The sequence below is a fragment of the Lagopus leucura genome, unplaced genomic scaffold, assembly GCF_019238085.1.
Source record: "Lagopus leucura isolate 7727_CA_CO unplaced genomic scaffold, USGS_WTPT01 Super-Scaffold_100004, whole genome shotgun sequence".
In the NCBI taxonomy this organism is placed as follows: Eukaryota; Metazoa; Chordata; class Aves; order Galliformes; family Phasianidae; genus Lagopus; species Lagopus leucura.
This window is the reverse complement of record NW_024962264.1, coordinates 9,032,874-9,046,963: the sequence shown is the minus strand read 5'-3', so window position 1 is coordinate 9,046,963 and position 14,090 is coordinate 9,032,874. Positions and strand designations below refer to the sequence as shown.

The window sequence follows — 14,090 nt, the reverse complement described above, 5'->3', positions numbered from 1 at the left end:
ATAAGGTCAAGTAATTAAGGCCAAGTAATGTTAGGATGACTGGCACGGCCAGGGCTTTCTCAGAGTTTGGTTTTTTTGTTTTTTTTTTTTTTTCCATTTCTTTAGTCCTTGAATATGTGGAAGTCCTGAGCATAGATGCCAACTGCGTTATATTTTTCCATCAACGGTTTTATCTTGGCGAGAAATGTCAGCTTGCTTTCCGTTGTTCTGGAACTGCTTGACTTCATCGTATTTGAAACGTCTGAAACAGAAATGAGGGTGGGCAGCTCGGAATGGAGAGTTTAGGCGCGGCGCTGCAGGACCGCAGTGTAGTAATGAATCCTGTAATCTATCCCGCAGCGGTGCCGGTATTGAACCCCTGAGCCACTATTTTTAACGTCATCTCAGGGTGCGCTCTGGGGTGGCATCTTAGCACGGGGCTTTGGCCTTCGATAATCCTTGCTGTCCCTTCCAGCTGAAGCTTTTTCCTGATTTGCTAAGATTTGGTTTTTTATATTATATTATATATATATATATATATTAGTCCTAGCTTGTTGTGGGTTTTGTAATGGAAATTTCTGAATATGCAAATGAGAAGAGCAAATAATAGTCTTTTCGTATAATTGGAAGTAGTTCTTTCAACGTGTCCTGTTGTACAACAACTTTTGCTAGTTCAGAACGTAGGACGTACATATATAGTCTCTTGGTAGCAGAGCTAATGTCTTGTAGTTTTCAATAATCAAGAGGCAGGGTGTTAGTTGCAGCTGGGACTGAATGTTTATTTTTTTTTAAAGCTCCCGGTCTGATGCTCCATTTGGGTTGTAGGAGGAAAACAGTGGTGCTGATTCAGTAATGTTTACAGTTGCTGCTCGGTAGTATTGTTCAGAGCCAGGGCCCCTTTCTCAGCGACGAGCCCGAGGGGCTGGGAGGGGACAGAATGGGGACAGCCGACTTAAACTGGCCATAGGGTTCCATGTCGTGCAGCAAGATTTTGGAAGGGGTGAGAGTTCACCTGAGTCTGTCGCTTTGTGGGTATTCAGCTGTGTATGGTTGGGTTGGTGCCGTGAGCAATTAGCGGATTAGCATTCATTCCATACAGCTGCATGCATTCACATATACTGTTGGAAGTAGTCACCTTCTCTTTATCTGTGTGAATACTGCTATCTCGACCCATTAGTTTTTTTTTGGTTGAGAGAAGAGCAGGGCAGCCTTTGGCCCCCCCGTGGGGTCTAACAGCAGCTGCTATGCCTGCCAATAGTGGCAAACGAGCTTTTATTTGAACAGACACAAAAGCAACTCTTGAAAACACAGAAAGTTTACTGCAGAAGTTGGTAAAACGTGCTAGTGACTTACACGGGAGGTGCTTGTTTCGTGGTGTAGGTATGTCACGGGAATACTTTTTCCTTTAGCCATACAATCAGCTGGCATGCAGAGTCTAAGATGCCTTGTTGCCTAGAATTGGAGGGGCTTTGTTTTGGAAAACTAGTCCTTTATTTTGCATTAGTCTCTAATTAAGTGCAGGTCATTAAAATACACAGGGGGAAAGAGAATGTTCCTCAATAACATTCTGGGAGGAAAACTCTGACAAAATGCCAGCTGTGTATTTTGAAAACACATCATACAGAAGTTATTTCGGTAATATGACACCAAAGAAACTCCACAGCAGAAGGCGGAGAGAAGGAGTTGGAGCACAAAGGCTTTAAGCCTGAGAGTAGTTAGATAGCTGCACCCGAGAGTGGCACATAAGGAATCAAAGATGGAAAATACCAGGAGTGTAGAAATATTGGAGCATTACTGGGGAAACGGGCATTTTTGAAGTAAAACCTATCAAACCCAGCACAACTGCTTCTTGGAAGCTAATTTTATGTTATTATACCTTACATTCACTAAGTAAAAGGCAGAAAGACGCACCAGAGCAAGGCTATGTATTACCACAGCTGTAAAAACAGTTTATTGAGTCAGTGAAGTTATTACAAAGGTGTAAAATCAGCTAAGTGTTACAAAGCAGGGTCTTTTTCCATTTTCTGATAAACATACAGCCATGCCAGAACTGTTTAAAACAAATGCAATAGCACCTGGATGTTATACAGGAAAGGTATCTAAACTACAGCATACTTACTGCTGTACAAGAAAACTGAACAGTATTCATCATTGTTACTAACATCAATGTAACTGGCTCTTACAGTTTAAGTAATCATTTCAACTACATTGAAAAAAACAGTTTACTCAATGACATCATTAAATTACTGCTAGCATATCTCCAAGATTCCCTTTTCTTGAAGCGCTGTCTGACTTAATGCAGTTTTCAAGTCACTGGGAGCGAGGGGGACCGTCAAAGGCCACCTGGTCCAGCTTCCTGGTGCCTATCCCGGTCACCTAGAGGTAGATCGGGTCATTCGGAGCCTTGTCCAGCCTTCCATCAAACTCCTGAAAGAAACAAAGATAGACTTTAGTCTGGTAGCGGCAGTTGTCTCATACTTCATTTAAAAAGGGTAAAATTTAAGTTGGGACATAAATAAACAGTTCTCATTTCACTTCTTCCACCAAAAGGTGGACTTAGTTTCTGGCTATCGCTGCCGCTATTCCCAAATTATGAATGGACTTACTTAAAAGCAAAGGCTGCAGAGAGACAGTTAATTGAGACAGCTACAAGCAGATAGGGCTTGGCCAGCTCAGGCTCGCATACAAACACTCCTCACAAGCCAGACAGGTTCAAGCTGTGCATTTGCTGCAGCATACTCAAGAAAGAGGAGCGATAAAACTTAGTGCCGAGGAAGAGCAACCTGCCACCTCCTTTCCTGCTATTTGAGAGCTAATCATAGGAGGCTGCTCTTTGCAGTTGCAGGAGATTAGAAACTTTAAAAAAGAAAAAAAAAAAAAAAGGTAGAAAGCTTCCTTTAAAAGCATGAAGTTTATTTTTTTTTTTTTTTTTTAAGCTTTATTTTGGTTAAGGGATATAAGGGAGAGAAGGTATTCAGGTATGCGTGCTATCGAAGAACGCTGAGCCCAACCGGCCTTCTTTTGCTTCACACAACAGAAGAAACTCCTAAGATAGACAACATTTTGTTTTTTCTACCCCAGAAGAGAAGTCTGAACTCAGCTGCTCCATCGTGCCAGGAGTCCACCTTTGAATCAGACGCGCTAGAACAGCAAGCAGAGTTGAAATTGCAGCGTCCCCAGCCCAGTTCTCTTCCCCAGGCAACGCGGGTAAGTGAGAATCTTACTTCTAAAGGATAAAGCAGAGTTTGTACCTTAGTGAGCTTCATTCAAGTGAGCTTTTCTTTCGGGTTCTCATCGAGATTCTTTTTGACAGCAGCACTGCTCTCTAGCTGTTCACCTCACCTTTTGATTTCACTTCTTTTATTTCCTACAGAATATTTCAGAGTAGGGCATCCATTTGGAAATAAGTAGACAGCAGCATGAAACACCCAGGGTGAACAAACTTCATTAACATTATTAAGCAGTCCAAGTGGCCAGTTTTTTTTTTCCTGCAAGCCATTTCCTGTCACAGGATGTGACCACAGTAGCACTACAGGATTTTGGCAGCTGAAGTCACAGCTCTTGGGCAAAAGCCGCATTCAAATATCATCGCAGAAAAGAACACTGCAAGAAGTTATTTGCAAGGGAAGAAGTACTGAATTACAATATTATTAATCTATGTAATGTAATACAGCAGCAGCCGCACAAAGAGCAGAAGTATCAAGCCACTCACTAACTGGACGCATTCGCTGCTTCCCATCTCCATCTTCTCTTAGAGGTTTAGGAATTCTTGCTGCCACACACATTACGAGCACCACTTGGGCTGCTCCCACCAATTGCTATTTAATAGCAAGCATCTTCCAATGCAGCCACCTTATTTCTTTCCGTTAATTCAGTTTAAGGGAGCACAAAATATAGCAGAGTCAGAGTTCATTTTGCAAGGGTGAATGGCAATCCTTTTGCACACGCCTCTTGACATATAAGTGCCTTTTTTTTGTCACCTGCAACAGCTCCTTTGGACCTGTCTTATGCTAGTGAGCAGTCTCTTCAACGGCTGTCTGGAAAACTAGGTACGCAGTCACAAGAATCCATTTAAGGTGTGTTGCTTAGCAAGAGCAGTTTTTCTTCCCTGTAAGTTTTAAGATAACTTAGCAGCATCTCTTTGCTGTCATCCACAAATACAATGAAGTTAACCTGCAAGCCCACAGGAAAGTAAGTTACATAGAGCAGTTCCAGCAGCAAGTCTTCGTTTCCTTTTCCTTCAGAGCTATTGGTGCCACCTATTTGCACCTACATCTAAGTACACATCATCTGGCACATATCTGTTAGTAGAAGGTACGCAATCTGAGAAGCATTTGTTTTACTTTTTTTCCTTTGTGCTTGCAGGACTCGGAGTATTTCCCCAAAAAAGAAAAACAAGCAGAGAACAACCAAGCAGCCAGCTTCCTCCGCTTCTGAAGCACTACTCGAGGCCCTGCCACGTGTACTGAGCCGGCTTCACCAGGAATCCAAGGACAGCAAGCTGCCACCAAGCCACCTCCAGCATCAGAACTGCCAACGCTGAGCTCTTCGCCTCCTGGGATCCCTGTGTAAGAGGTAAGGTCCCTACAGCCAGTGGCATTCCCAGACAGCTAGGATTTACAAGACATTCATTTTTGCTTTTCCAGCCTAAGTCCAGCTTAGCAGGGCTATTCCCAGCAGCTGTAGCCGAGGCTTCAGCTATCATAGTTAAGTGGGGAGCCCCTCTGAGAAGTTAGCTGCAGTTAAGATGTCATTTTGGGATTCGAGTACCCGAGCAACTTGAGGTAGCACTTTAGTCAAATAGCCTGGCTGCCAGAGGGGTATCACAATGTAGCTAACATTGTGGCTCAAACCTAGAAATACCAACTGTTTGAGATGCTAAGCCCACATCAACGCTATTGTTTGAGATGCTAAGCCCACATTATCGCTATTGCTCCTCTAAGCTTAACAGCTGACCCCTGTTTCCACCTCAAAATTAACATCTCTCCTCATTCTAGCAAGTAGCATAGATTACCACAGCAGAATCCTCAGAGCAGGGAACAAGCACCTCTGGCTAAGCAACCCATGTGGGAAAAGCCTCATGTTCTATTGATCCCAGTGACTTTAAGGTGAAGATGCTTGTTGTTGCAGAATACTCATCGTGCACCCAGGAGGAACGCTCAGCTGCCTGTTGCAGGAGGATTTCACAGCCATCCACACCAGCAAAGATTTTTTTTCCAAGGCACCTATCTGCTCTTCAGCAAAGCACAGACCCCAGTTTATTCAAGTCCTGCCTCCTCTCTTTGAGCCTGCGACCAAGACCACTCCTGGACCACAGTGTACGCTACCAGGGCCCACTCCAAGAACCCAGCTACACTCAGTCACCCCAGCGAGTCCCCCAGAACCAGGGCATTCCCCAAAGCTAAGGGGAATGCCCATCTCAGTACCCCCCCCAAAGGGGCAGGGGGGGCAGCAGGGCCTACTTGGCCCCAGAGGGGTGGCAGGGAGATAGGGGAGGGCACGGGGCCCTTTGGGGCCTCCTCAGCCCCAAAGGGGCAGGGAGGATGGGAGGGAGATAGGGGAGGGCACGGGGCCCTTTGGGGCCTCCTCAGCCCCAAAGGGGCAGGGAGGATGGGAGGGAGATAGGGGAGGGCACGGGGCCGGGAGGGCGGGAGAGGGCGGGAGAGGGCGGGAGGGCGGCAGGGGCTCCTCAGCCCCTGCCGCCACGGGGGCGCTCCCGCGCGGCCAGCCTCTCGAAAAACAGACAGCAGAACCCACCCTCCCCCCAAAAATAAAAAAAAAATATCTCTTTAGAGATAGTGCAAATTTCGCGGTCTAGCATTCAAAAAAAATTGAACAAACACCCCCCCCCAAAACCAAACAAAACCGACCAGGAAAAAACACCCAAATCACTGCACTTAGTGAAATGCCAAACAAAAACAAGCTTCAAAAAACACCAAAATAAAAAACACTACTAAAGAAAAAAACAATTCACCAAGTCCACAACAAACAAACCAAAAAAAGCCACATTAAATCTACAAGTAACTCCATAAAACAAAAAATAAAATCACACTATTCACTTAATGCAAAACCAAACATAACCAAGTTACAACAAGGAAATCCATAAAAAAAAAAACAAAGCAACTTAAGCAACTCTACTTAAAAAATACACAAAACAATTCACCAAGTCCAAAACAACCAAGCCAAAAAAAAGAAAACATTAAATCTACAAGTAACTCCATAAAAAACAAACTAGTCACTTAGTGCAAAACCAAACATAACCAACTTACAACAAGAAAATCCATAAAAAAGCACACCAACTTAAGCAACACTCCACTAAAAAAAATACCCAAAAACAATTCACCAATGCCAAACATCAAGCTACAACATTAAGCAACTCCATAAGAAAAAATTATCAAGCAAGACTCTACTATAATTATCTAAATCAATTCACTTACTCCAATACCCAACATAACTAATCTACAACAATGAACTCCATAAAAAAAACTAACACAGCAAAACAACTCAAACAAGACTCCACTAAAAATAACAAGTCAACTCATTTAGTCCAACACCAAACATAACTAAACTACAACATCAAGCAACACCAGACAAAACACTTCCTGAAAGGATTCTGCCAACCACATCCAAGAGCCCCAGGAAAACAACATGAAATCACATCACCCAATGCCAAACCTAGTAACCTCAAACTCTTAAACTTAAAGTCAACAGCAGACACAAGCCTCAAAAATCATAGCGACTAATTCTTATACCATCAACAGCACTTCTACCAAACCAAGCACAGCCATTACCTCACTCAATTAAAAAAAAAAAAAAGCCATAACCACCTACTTCAAAGACACACAGGCAAGAAAGCTTAAAAACCAAAACGAAACCACTACTGTGCATATAAGCACCCAACTTAATCCCTAAAGCAGAGTTCACAACAATAACAGCCTCAGCCTAGACTCGCTTCCAAAGACGGCAAGCCATTGCCCCAGACAACGAGGAGATAGATCTGACTAACCAACATCAGCCTTACTGCACAATCAGTAATTCAAACGCACGAAAAACAAACCCAGTAGAACAAAATAATTGTACGCACTTACCGGGCAATCCAGACTCCTGGTGAGAGGACAGACGCGGCACACAGTCCAGCCAACACCCATCGCAGGTACCGCTAATGCCGCCAGAAGATGAAAGGAAGCCAACCAAACTGAGTCGATGCTGCTCGATAGACCCGGGAAAGGGCCACGTTCTGTCACGTCTCAAAAACCACCAACACCAGGCACGCTCACCGCAGGAAGGAGGGTCAGCCCGCTCCATCGGCGGTCGCTTCAACCTGCACCTTCCTAAGCGCGGTCCTGCTTCGTCGCTGCAGCTTCCGGCATCGACCGCACCGGGACCTGCAAAGGAAGACGCCGGGGAACGTCGGGACCAGCGATTCCCACCAGGAGGGCTGTACGAGCAGCGCTCCTCGTGCGACTCCCGGCGTCAGCCCCTTTCCTCCGGGGAACCTCCGCCGCACGCTGCCGGGGCAGGAAACGCGCCCTCCCGAGGGAGGACGGCGCTTCCTCCCCGTTGCGGCCCTCGCCTGGCAAAGAAAGAAAAAACAAGATCAAGTGAAACAAAGCAATTTCTCACGCGTTCGTCTCCTTCCAACTGCCCCCTGTAGTGCTTCTCGCCGGCCCCGGAAGGATGAGCGGGAGTACAAAGGCCGTGCCCCGTTCTCTCACCCCCAGTGCGGCAAGCAGGAGGGGCTCAGAAAAAAAAACAAAAAAACAACAACACAACACATCAACCCGGGCCAGGGGTGGCGCTTGCGGTCTGCACACAGGCACAGCTCACCTCCATCTGTAAGGCCTCCTATGGCTTCACACCGCAATACTCCTCCCTCCGGCCCTGGACCTGTAGGAAGATAAATAGAATTGGTTATGTTAGGACACCCTTAAAAATCATGTACCCACTGCCCCTGCGCTGCGTGTACACAGACGCACTTACATTTAAACGAGGTCACTTAAAGCCCCATCCAGACTCTCTGGGCCTTGTGCTCCCCTGCAGCAAAGTCCTTCTCATGATATGACCTCCCTTCCAGGAGAAAACCGTATAATAAAATACCTTAGATTGCAAAGGACTCCAAGGAGAGTGGAGATCCAACCTACCCATCCGATACTAAGCCACATTGTTCGTCATCCTGCTATTCCGCAGCGCGTTCCTGTGCCTCAGCGCTGAAGAGCTCCCCCTGATGGCCAAACTAACCCTTGAGCTCAAAACTATTTCCCCTTACCCTATTTGTCCTATCTCTGTCTACTCAAGTAAAAAAATTGATTCCCCTCCTTATTGTAAACCCCTTTGAAAACTAAAAGGCTGCAATTAGGTCTCCTTGCTACCTTCTCTTCCCCCGAAGTAGCCCAGCTCCCTCACCCCGTTTTCGTACCAGAGTCTCTCCGGCCCCACCTTCATCTTCACAGCTCCGTGTCCTTCCGCTGCAGGGAACCATAGACCTGCATACAGAATTGAAAATAGGGCCTCACAAGAGCAAAGTGAAGCAAACCCCTCCCTGTCTCTACCCCTCTTATAGCGCAGCCCAGGATACCTTATCGGCCTTTTAAAATGTTAGAAATTCACTTGTTCTGCCAAAACAGACCCTGCAGAACACTCTGCTCTCCTTTCTTACAAGCCCTCCCTTCTCTCACTTAAAAGCTGCTCTCTTAACTTCCTGAAGCCTTCTCCAGAAGGAACAGCCTCAACTCCCACAGCCCACCCTCGTACAATAGGTGATCCATTACCCAGATCACTTTCACAGCCCTAATACAGAGCTACATTAGGCCTCAGGGAGAGGAAAAACTACCCTACTCCAATACCCCCAAGTAGAGAGGTGGGAGCTGAACAGCAACTCAACACTAAACCTGAGAATCAAAGGCAACTCACCATCATCCCTGCAATAGAGCCATAAAGCAGGGTAAGAGCCCAGCAACCTCCTCAGGGCAGACAGGGAGCCCTGGGAGCCCCCTGAGCTTTTCAATCCCCAGCTGCAGACCCTCTGCTAAGGGATGGAGAGCGCATCCCTGAGCCCCCTGCTCTCACAACCCCCACAACCTTACTACTGCTGTAGCTGCTTGAAGGTTTGCGCTGATCCTCGCCGCAAGGGGCTCCGCTGCAGCCCTCGCCCTGCAAAAGAACACAAAAACCAAAAGCTTAGAGTGAAGAACCAGCAGCTTAAAGAGAGAACAACACTAAAGCAGCCTCTCACTATGCTTCTCACCCACAGTTGCACCATGCTTCATACCGTTCACACTCCCCTCGGTGCAAACAGAAGGGCTTGTAGCCCTCACATGTAGCAGGAATGTGCTTCACCTCAGGATATCCAGCAGCAATCCAGTGCAAACTCCTAAAAAGAAAAAAAACAAAACCAAAATAAGAACCAGAAAACAGTACCCCACTTACCCACAAAGTAAGGAAAGCCCAGCAGGAATCCTGCAAAAGTCCCCCCGCTGCAAGCAGACAGAGAGCCCAGCACTCACCCACCACACCAAGGAGCAGCAGGAAATCCTGTGTGGCTCCCAGCAGCCTCCGAAGGGGGTTTTAAAGGGCTGTGGGGCGGGCCCTGCCCAGGGCTTCTAACCAGGTGCACCTGTGCCTGGGCAGCCGGGCCCCTGCTGCACCTGCAAGTCGTTGCGTTGTCAGCACAGGAGGGCCTCGTTAGGGCTGACAGGTTGCTGACAGAGATCGTGGAACCCTTAGGGCCAGCTCAGTGATCGTCCCCATGCACCAGGTGGCCGTGCGTGTCCCTGCGCTGTGAAGGGGGTGCTAGCACACTTAGGATGAATGGTGCGACGCTGCGGATGAACGCTGGAGCCGCGGCCTGGGGGGAGGTGAAAGCTATAGGGCGCTCCTGTGCGCAATTAGAGCTTATTGGATTTTGTTTGAAATCTCTAACTGCCATTCACAAAAATACACGTGTAACACACCATGTGTATTAGTGTTCCCTGTCATCTGCTTTTGTACAACACCCGCCATCTCTCTGACTGTCTTCCGGTGCTCCGATGTCTTCTCAAGTGAAGGCGCTTTATCACAGACACGCACGCAGATGACAAATCGCACTGGCAAATCCATTTCTCATTGCTATGAGCGCAGCGCGAGGTGCGTGCTGTCAGGATTCTATTCTGAGCGCTGCAGGCTCGATTTTCAGGTGGAGAGCATTCAAATAAAGTGCAAAGCTGAGAACTGAAGTGCCTGCTTACCCTCGGGGATGCCACGACAAATCAGGAAAAACCATCTAGTCTGATCACAGTGGTTTCTGCTGTTATGACAGTTATCACACTTAAATTCTGTACGAGCTTTCATCCGGGCACCGCAATGACAACCCTTGGTGCTAGCTGACGTGCTTTTGAGGTACACCTCCCTAATTTCCCGTGCCTCTCTATGACGTGTCAGCCCGCTCCCTCGTGAATCAGAGCATCCAGAGCACAGCTCCGGTTTCTAAGAGACCGCCTGTGTTCCCGAGGCAGTCTCTTGGCAGCGGCAGACAGCGGAGACACTGCGGCCATCCCCACTTGTCTCTGCCTGCATCGGTGGCACTGCGGAGAATAAAGCCGCTCGAGGACACTGATGGATCAGGCAGGAAAACCTTTGCAGAGCTACTTAAATGGGCTTGGGGCCGGTGCATGCTGCCAGCAGGCCACAAAGTGTCTGTAAAACAACAAGTGGGGCGTGTGGAAAGGGTGGTGCTGTGCCTGTCCTTTTGGATCCCGCTAAAAATGTGACCGGTGACACCCATCACCGACCCGACCGGATTCAGACTGAACATGGGCAGTAAAATAATGCGACTGTTCTGCCGAGCCCTTCGCTCGCTTCTGCTCTCTAAGCTCCCGAAGATGACAGTCGGTTAGTTCCTCCTCAGGCAAGCGGTTCATCCGATTCACGGGGCATTTGTCCCTTTCATTCCGAAAAAGATGAACCAGCTGCTGAACAGGCCAGTGTGAAGATACCGAGTGACCGTTTGTGGTAGCAAACAATAACCTTCGGACTGCATGGGAGACGCTGCCCCACACGGCTCTGTCACGTAGCTCCCTCCCTGAAAATAAGCCTCCGTAACACAGCAAACCCCGATCTCGCTCCAGGTTCGCGTGCGGACTGACCCATCCGGTCTCAATAGATGGCAGAAGCCTGCGTAGCCTAACAAAAGGCTTCCTTAGCTGTTTTTTTTTTTAATATATATATGTACTTTTATATGCACTTATGAAACAAAGTATAAACCTGACTGGTCTGGGACCACGGTGACAATGAACGCTTACACAGATGCTACAATGAAATGGCAATTAGCTAGCCTTTGTTCTGTTTGTCGGGTGAAAAATGGATATGACCAACTTACTTTGAATATTTCGCGGTGTTTTTGTGCGCTGTGCTGGCAAGCACCGAATGTGAGCCTTCAGAGTAAAAACAAATTCTCCTCGCTGCATGTTCACTGTAAGCAAAATGCAAAACGTGCATGTAACTGTTCGGTACTGCAGAACTGCCAGCCAGAAACCCTATCATTTAAAGGAGCTAAAGGTGCTTTTTGTAGTTCTTAGTTTAGAGCCTTTCCAGTGACACCTGAGGACTCCATCGTGCTATAAGAACGAACTCAGAGGAGATGACTCAGTCCATGCCGAGAAGGAAAGGACCGGGAGGACGCACTGACATGTCACGTTACATTCCAGCTACCTCAATAATGACTGTTTCGTAGACCACAAATATTTCTTACACTTTATTATTGAATGTGAGTGCAAAAAAACCCCAAACACAAGGAAGCGCATAGGCCTGATGATAGCTATTTCCCATACGGTATGTTGTGTGTCACAAAATAAGCCATAGCCTAATGTTTGGGAGCGAGGCTAGCGGGAAGCTGGACGGAAGGAAGAGCGTGACTGTTCAATCGAGGGGACGAACAGCAAGGAAAGATTCATTATCGCAACCAGAGGCACAGCTGCAGCAAGTCAGTCTAGAGTCAGGTCCTTGCCTGTACCTTGTCCCAGATCTAACAACGAGGCAGAACTGTTGGGATGCAAGTATCCACGTGTGCGCATGTACGCACAGATATTCCCTGACAAACAAAGCCTACTGCAAAGACAGTACACCCAACATGTCTGTCTAAGGCAAGCATTCGATTTAGCACGCTGTACCATTCCACTGTATGCGTCTCATTTCAAGCACTGACTTGACGTCATGTGCCATGAGGAAAATGAGGTGCAATCGATCCTATTTCTGCTTTAACGTTGGGGTGATCTTTCAAAAAGAACACAACTCCCTCAACAAAACAACCGAATGCGATACGTCGCAAAGACGATGCCGCATTCGAGAGCTACAGGGAACGCAGCAGTGAACAACTGCGAGCACGGTTTCCGCCACGTCTGGACTGACAGCGTTACTGCCTTGTTCAGGAAATGGAACCATAGCATCACAGAACCACAGAACGGTTTGGGTCGGACCTTTAAGAGCATCTCCTTCCAACCCCCTGCTGCAGGCGAGAACACCTCCCACTGGACCGGGTTGCTCACAGCCCCCTCCGGCCTGGCCTTGAAGGCTTCCAGGTTGGGGGCTCCCACGGCCTCGCTGGGGAACCTGTTCCAGTCAAAAGATAGGTCTGTTTCCCTTTAAAGGCCCTGGCAGCATTTCCAAAAGCACAGGGGGAATGGTCCTCTGCCACGTGCCTGCCGCTGCCCTTAGCTCCGGAGCTTTTATGTACCTAAGAACTATCTTCTAAACCCTGCCCTCGGTTCTGTCCGTGGGGTGACTCCTATATGGCAGCGTGCCTACGATTTAAGGACGGTCTCCTTGAGGAGTCCCCAGAAATGCTTTGAGTGTGCAAGGTCTGCTTTCTCTGCAGGGGTTCCAGTAACACACCGTGAGGGAGGTGCCTTTAAATGGGGAGCACTCGCGGGCGGCCGAAAATAATTCTAAGCCAGCATAAAACTTCTCCTAAACGATTTTAATCCAGCAGAAAACTCGGCTCGTTTCGGATATCGTGTCTGGCGTGCAGGGATCATTGCGAGCACCTCTACGGCGAGATCCCCACTGAGCGGCAGCAAGGCTGCAGAATGATTTCAGTACAGAAAAAGCAGAAAAAGAATCTATCTAATTGAAATCGTGTGGGGAATTTAAGCAGGCAAAATGCAGTTCCTCAAGCTGGAAGATGCTCATTCAAATACTGAAGGCTTGAAAGAAATGTCAGAAATCATACACATCTTCAGGAATGTATTTTCAAATCACAGTTCCACTAAGAATAAACAAGGATAAAACACACAGAGCAGATTCTGTTAGGGAAATGAATTAACTCCAGAGGAAGACAAGCATGGCAAATTTTTATCCCCTTCCACCCCCCCAACCCCCCCTTTTTCCCTTTTCCCTTTTCCCTTTTCCCTTTTCCCTTTTCCCTTTTCCCTTTTCCCTTTTCCTTTCTGCAGCTCTCATAGGCCCTCCTCTGGGCCGTGTCAACACCCTGCTGCGCTACAAGGAGCCGCCTCCAGCACGGCCTGGGCACACGTCAGCCTCTCCGATTCCAACTTTGCGGCCGGGTGGCTGCGCGGAGCTCAGTGAATCCAAACGGGCAGGGAAAGCCAGCAGCAATTCTTTCCCTATCAATGTGGCTTTATAGGCCTCGACGATGACTCTGTTCAGCTGTATGAATGCTTTCATTTGCACTTGCAGAGCAAACTGACAAAAAAAAAAAAACAAAAAAAACAACCCTTTCTATGAATCCCCCCTTCAAGCTCCAAACAGCATTCCTTTTGTGAGAGCATTATGAAGAAAAGAGACTCCGGGACTTCTTTTTTCAAACAGCCAGCGAGACTGTCTGCTGAGCCGCAGCCGTGTGGCAGGGTAAGGGCTTTCCTTTCTGCACGTGAGGTAGGATAGCGAGTGTGACAGAGACGCCCCGAGGACACCGACGTACGTTGAAGGCCTTGTAGCTGCCCTTGTAGCTGCCGGCTTGAAATGTTCATTGCCTGCCATTCTCCTGGAAACCTCCCGCACGACCTGAACGTGCTACAAATGGTCAGGGGGCTTCTTTAGGTGCTTGCAGAAATCGCACAGTGCCGACGGCAAGGCAAATACCGGGACGTGTTGTCTGAAAAAAACACAGACTCATTTTC

At 47.6% G+C, this 14,090-nt stretch overlaps 1 long non-coding RNA gene across 8 annotated transcripts; it reads right to left on the bottom strand.

Moving 5' to 3' along the window:
* Positions 1–1,905: 1,905 nt before the first annotated feature.
* LOC122180310 lies at positions 1,906–9,511 on the bottom strand. 8 transcript variants are annotated; one of them, XR_006179002.1, is made up of 9 exons: positions 9,483–9,511; positions 9,248–9,349; positions 9,058–9,129; positions 8,396–8,462; positions 7,960–8,046; positions 7,807–7,866; positions 7,068–7,364; positions 3,056–4,543; positions 1,906–2,406 (listed from the first exon to the last, which is right to left on the bottom strand). It is a non-coding gene; the product is annotated as an uncharacterized LOC122180310 (long non-coding RNA). The 8 variants fall into 8 exon arrangements; XR_006179005.1 differs by lacking the exon at positions 7,960–8,046; XR_006179001.1 differs by lacking the exons at positions 8,396–8,462; positions 9,058–9,129; positions 9,248–9,349; positions 9,483–9,511 and adding an exon at positions 8,121–8,197 and having other exon boundaries at positions 7,068–7,552.
* Between the last annotated feature and the right edge of the window lie 4,579 nt (positions 9,512–14,090).